Source organism: Chanodichthys erythropterus, chromosome 1 (assembly GCF_024489055.1).
Source record: "Chanodichthys erythropterus isolate Z2021 chromosome 1, ASM2448905v1, whole genome shotgun sequence".
NCBI lineage: Eukaryota > Metazoa > Chordata > Actinopteri > Cypriniformes > Xenocyprididae > Chanodichthys > Chanodichthys erythropterus.
This window is the reverse complement of record NC_090221.1, coordinates 19,409,761-19,416,056: the sequence shown is the minus strand read 5'-3', so window position 1 is coordinate 19,416,056 and position 6,296 is coordinate 19,409,761.

The following is a 6,296-nucleotide window of genomic DNA, read 5'->3' as shown; positions in this document are numbered from 1 at the left end:
GTTTCCTTCAAGCATGCATACTGAACGCATTATACTATTATATATTTTCATATTTAAAGTAAGGGTGTTTTAGGAACGGTGTGCACTTTGCTCTTTGTCCCGCTCAGATTTTAATACCGAATGGGGGAATAAAACGGATGCAGCATATGCATGCACTAAAACTTTCTATGAGTGCTTGTTTCTGATTGCTATGAGTTATAAAAAGTAACCAGTGTTGAGTGTTTTCTCAAGAGGGGAATAAAGTGAAACACAAAGGGGCCATGCAGATTGGTTTCACAGACACAGACAGTCCCTGCGATGATCTTTGAGCTGCATGTTGAAGCAAAGTAAGACACTTATAGTCTCAATGGGATGGGATCTAAAGCGCACTGATCTTCCGACAGTGATGTCTGTCTGAGAATAGACATGCGAGATGGAAAACAAGGTATCTGTAGCAGGACAAATACTATGGTTAGATTACAGGAAGATTTCAGAACATGTTTATGGGTTATTTTAGCAAAAATGATCTTTATGATATCTCAGTGTTGTGTGCAATTGTGTAAACTAAGCTCTGATCTATATCATCTCTAAGTGTTTTCTCACAGTTGAAAAACACTCACAGCAAATCATTCTTGTCTGAAACACTGAGCTCTTTTGTAGATCCATCAAATATTTGCCTCTGTTTTGAAATGTCATACCTGGGTGATATTGGAGGCCTCCGGCCATTTTCAGACCACCATCTCGGTCGTACACAGAATAAGGGCGTTTGTCAGCAAAAACTGGGTTGTGATTTGTACCTATGATAAGAAGTATCGAAAAACAAGTTCATGGTAATAAGTATGATTAATCTGATTATTTAATCAGCGTATCATGTAATTAATTCAATTCATACACCGTGTGCAGAATTATTAGGCAAACTGATTTTTTTCCCAAGCACATTTGACCAATTCCAAACCACATCAATCTTAATAACTACTATTAATTTAAGTGATATATAATTGATCATAAAGGCTGGAAATGAAAAACGCCTTATATTCAGGTGTGCATAATTATTTGGCAGGCTTTTTTTTTTTTACAGGCAAAATGGGCCAAAAAAGAAAGATTTAACTCAGACTGAAAAATCTAAAATTATTAAATGCTCATGAAAAGGATGCAATACTAATGCAATACTAGAAATTGCAAAGTTAAGGCATGACCAATAGATAGCAAAACACTCATTGGGTCAGCAATGTCAGACAAAAATAGGTGTAAAAGAAAAGACACATGTTAACTGCAAAAGAATTAAGGTGAAGAATTAAGTGTGAAACCATCAGGAACCCTTTAGTCTCCAGAGCCACCACTTTCCAGAACTGCAATGTACCTGGAGTCTCCAGAAGTGCAAGGTGTCAAGATCTCAAAGACTTAGGTTAGGTAAAGAATCCTAAAAAGGGACACCCACTTAATAAGAATCTCAAGCTAGCTATGATTCTTGAAGTGTTGTAAAATACATGAAGACTGTTTTTGAAGGCTTTATAAACAGACAGTTTGAGAGTGCAACACATCAACACATCCTCCTGTACCAATATTTGAAGAATTTATCTTCCAGAATCTGGCAGTAAGATGCGGGAGTTCATTTTTAGTATACAGCATGATTTGAAAATAATTAGCATGCTATTTTTAATGTACTATCATTTAGGATGGATGGTATGCCAATATTCTTCCTAGCATGTGCAAGAATTGAAGTAGTTAAATTAGCATTAGCATTCCGCTAGCTAAATTCCCCTAGCAATCTCGTAATTTTTAGTATACAGAAAATATTTGTAGCATACAGAAAATATACAGCAGCCCACCCTTATGCAAAATATATATATATATATATATATATATATATATATATATATATATATATATATATATATATATATATTTCCCTATGAATGATCAATATATTAAATGATTCAATCGTATATTTGAAAATATACAGAATATATATTGTGTTAATATATTACAATATATTGAATAGTACATAAGAAATTGCCATTTTTCATATATTGAAAAATATATGACAATATATTTACTAATACCATAATGTATGTAATTTTATATTCTGTAATACACTTCATAATATATAGATACATGTGATCAGATATGGTACTGCATGTGTAATATGGTACTGCAGTATAAACACACATATATATATAATGTAATATATTTCTTATATTTTATAATTATTTACATTATAAATGTGTAATATTTTCAAGCTAGTTAACTAAAGCACATGCACGCCTTCATGTACTTTTTTAGAAAATCACTGTGCTGAAGAGGGCACAACCTAACCACAGGCTCTTCTCTTCAGCACAATGGTAACCCCCAAAACTCAGACATCAAATTATATTTTGCAGTATAGTCCCATATATTTTTGTTCCATAAGGACAAGCCGTTTCTCATTGTGCTGTGAAATACAGATTAAATGGTAGCTCAAAACACCCAACTGCTGCATGAGCATATGATACACAAACTACATCTCTCGGTTGGATAAAGCAAACCAGTGTTACGCTAGTAAAGTTTTGATTGATGACAATTGTAATCAAGGTAAAGATGATTACAGTGGCATACAGAAGTCATACATTAGGTACAAGAGACAAGATCGCTATTGGAAATGAGTAAAAATTGGCAGGTGGGGAATTTAACTAGCAGAATGCTAATGCTAATTTAGCTACTTCAATTCTTGCACATCCTAGGAAGAATATTTGCATACTATCCATCCTAAATGATAGTACATTAAAAATAGCATGCCAATGATTTTCAAATCATGCATCAGTGCATGTTCCAGTGTAAAACAGTTTCTTTCCTTCCTTTCTTTGACTCTTTCATTCTGTCCCTCCCGCCTCTGCAAACATATTTGTTTTTTTCCCAACGCCCTCTTTACAGCTGGTCAGCCTGTCATTGCATTTCTTCTTTCACCAGTCTAGCGTTTCTCAAAGGGCAGATGTGTCTATGTGTGTTTGGAAGTGTGTGTGCATGCCTACTGTAGCATCTGTGTCCATGTGTGGCTGAAGGAACCAGTGGAGGAAATGTTAGAACACATTCCATCAAATCTGGGCTTTTCTTCTGAAGAGTGTGTGGAATTTCCTAAGTGTTCTGGTTTACATTCTCCTCGTTTGAGTCTGTCTGTTACTGAGAGAGGGTTAGAGCCAGAGGAGAGCAGAGCAGTCGTCTGATTGAAGTCATACAGTACATAGCCTGCAAGTGAACCGCTCCATCCCCCTTTTCCTGGAGACCCCCAAAACCCTGTTGAGAGATGAAACTGAAACCATCGGAGTTAAAAAATGTTTGATTATGCTCCACCGGCAAAAGCCCCACGGGTGTCCAAGACTTCAAGGAGGTCAATGACAACAATGTTATCCAGATATCCTAGGCTCACGTAGCTGGACTACGTGACTAAACAGCAAAAGGTCTCGTCCACATTCCAGCTTACATCCACAAACTGCTGATTTAAACAGGAAGAGGCTGACATGTAAAGTGACAACCTTCATTTTTCAGGTTTTTTTCCAACGCATTTAGGAGTTGATTTATCTGAAACACCACAAAAATAGACTGTAGAGAGAGAAAAAATGTTTAAATAATAGCAGTAATCAGAAGTATAGTTGATTTCACAGATAAAGTGGAACATATTTGTAATGTCTCAAACATAATTCATCATAAATATTTTATATATACTGAATATTTCAAAGATTTGATGACACTAACCTGGCAAACATTGGGGTAAATGGGATGGGGGTAAAAAGGGGTAAAAAAATGTTATGACGTCAGCCAATAAGATAACAGTTTACTGCTTATCAGTCTGTAATATTCATCAGACAGCCATCAAATGGACTATGGGCGGTTCAAGATTGTGTCATCTGAGGTTAAAGGGATAGTTCACCCAAAAATAAATAGTATCCCATTAATTACTCACCCTCAAGCCATCCTAGGTGCATATTACTATCTTCTTTTAGACAAACACAATTGGAGATATATTTAAAAATATCCTTAGTCCTCCAAGGTATATAATGGTTGTGAATGGGGGGCCACGTTTTGAAGCCAAAAATAGGGTATATGTCGAACGTCACATGACCAAACCTGAAAACTGGTCTCATTGCATCCGCTTGTCAGAGAAAGTGTTAACAGCAGTATGAACTGATGGCATATCTATGGACTTTTAAGGTAATCACCTAGACTACCTAATTCACATTGTAATAGGTGTTTTATTCTATTAAATATCTAAACATTAGTGTGAAGAAGAAAAATGAAAAAAGCTTTTAAAGGGGTGGGTACATGTTTTTTTTCTAGGCTTGATTGTGTTTTGGGGGCACAGTTTAACATGTCTTAATGCTTCGTTTTTTTTTAAATGCTGTATTTTTCATATATTTTATCTTAATTCTACACCTCTGTTTCCACTGTCATATGAACGGCTCGTTTGACTTCCTGCTTCTATGAAGCCACTCCCTCCGACATACGCAATGTGCTCAGATTGGTCAGCAGGTTGGTTACTGGCCCAGTCTGTCGTGATTCGCTGAAGTGTCTGGAAACGCCACGCCCCTTACCATTCGTAGTTACGCGCTTAGGTGGAAAGTAAATAATAGCGCCTACATTGCTGTATCAAATTGAGCCGAATCAGACCCAGATGAAGAGGAAAAAGTAGAACCTCTGCAATCGCGGCTTTTGAAGGATGTTTATGAATGGTATTTCATTTAGTATGTGTCAAAGTGTTTAGATAAGCTGTCACTGCTGTTTGTTAGCTTTCAATATACAGTTTTATCCTGATTAAAGCTTTACTGTAGTAAATACATGCCTGAGTAGTCGCATTTTTGTAAAGGTAGCGTTTAATTTATAGCATGAACAACTGTTTGTCTATGAACATAGAAGTTTGTTGGTGTTTGTTGCACTAGAATTTAGCTAACTGGCTAGCAAAAACGAGTTGCTCTTTGTATACGTCCTAGATGCATTAAAAATAGCAACAGAACTATAACATTACGTTTAAAAGACAAACAATAAAAGGTACTTAGATTTTGGGGCTGATAAACAGCAGCTTCTGCTTTTAAAGTGGGAACTGCTTCATCCTTCAGTAAAAGTCTTTGTGTTAATCCAGCATTGAACTCGTGTAGATTCAGTAAGCTGTCTTCAGCACCGCATCCAGTGTAGAAAATATCACAGATAATAATGGGTTCTATATCTTTTGACGCGTCGCACAGCTTGCGTTCGGTGTAAACAACTCTTCCGCTTTCATTATGCTGTGCCACATGGCCTCGCCCACTTTGTTGCGTGTTCCCAGGGGCAGTGTTTATGTTAATAGCAAGGGTTTATGATGTCACCAACCCGGGAAGAAGCTCGTTGTAGCCCAAACCACCCGTTTTTGTAGGCAATAAACTGCCATAACTTTAAAAGACAATATCTCCGTGTGCATTGAACTTTCAGCGCTGTAACTTTGCAGATACTGTTTATGCTCAAGCAGCAACATTACACACTAACTAAAGTTAAAAAAGTGAAATCGCATGCAACCACCCCTTTAAATATCAATCTGCTTATGCGGGGGACATCAGTTATGCTCATCTTTGCTTGCTCCTTTTAATTTATCTTAAATAAAACAGCAATTTTTTCATGAAGCACATACAAAAGACTTAACCAGATGCGATCTGATCTGTTTTACAGAATACGGAAGTTAGATTGCGCATTACCCCTATAAATGCAACCATCCATCATAAATATAATCCATATGGCTCCAGGGGGTTAATAAAGGCCTTCTGAAATGAAGCAACGAGTATTTCTAAGAAAAATATCAATATTTAAAACTTCAAACAACTGAGTAATCCAAATGAGTAATCGTCTGACGCGATCTAGGATGTAGGAGTATTGTAAGCTTAGATGCCACTTGCAGTTCAAACAAATAGGGCTGTATAACAAACTCAAGCTCCTCTTCTCTTATATCAAAATCCTCTGACATTTCTCTTTAAAAATTATCGTTTTAGAATTATAATCCGATTTGTTTTGCTCTATCCTCTGATTTCGTCATTACGTTGTGCGCCAGATCAAAGGATACTCTTCCGCCGCAAAACGACTTGCGCATTCTGCATACAGTCGTCTGCCGGATGTGACGGCTGGTAAAAGAGGAGGAAGCAATTGCAGGCAATCAGAAGAAGTTTATTGAAATCAGAGTCCAGAATGTAGGCAATGGCAACGAAGGTCTACGGTGGCGTGAGAAGAGCTGGATGGTGAAGTCGCAGGTGAAGGTGAAGACGGTCAATGGATGAAACCAGGAACAGACCGGAACACTGACACGAAGACGACAACACGAATAC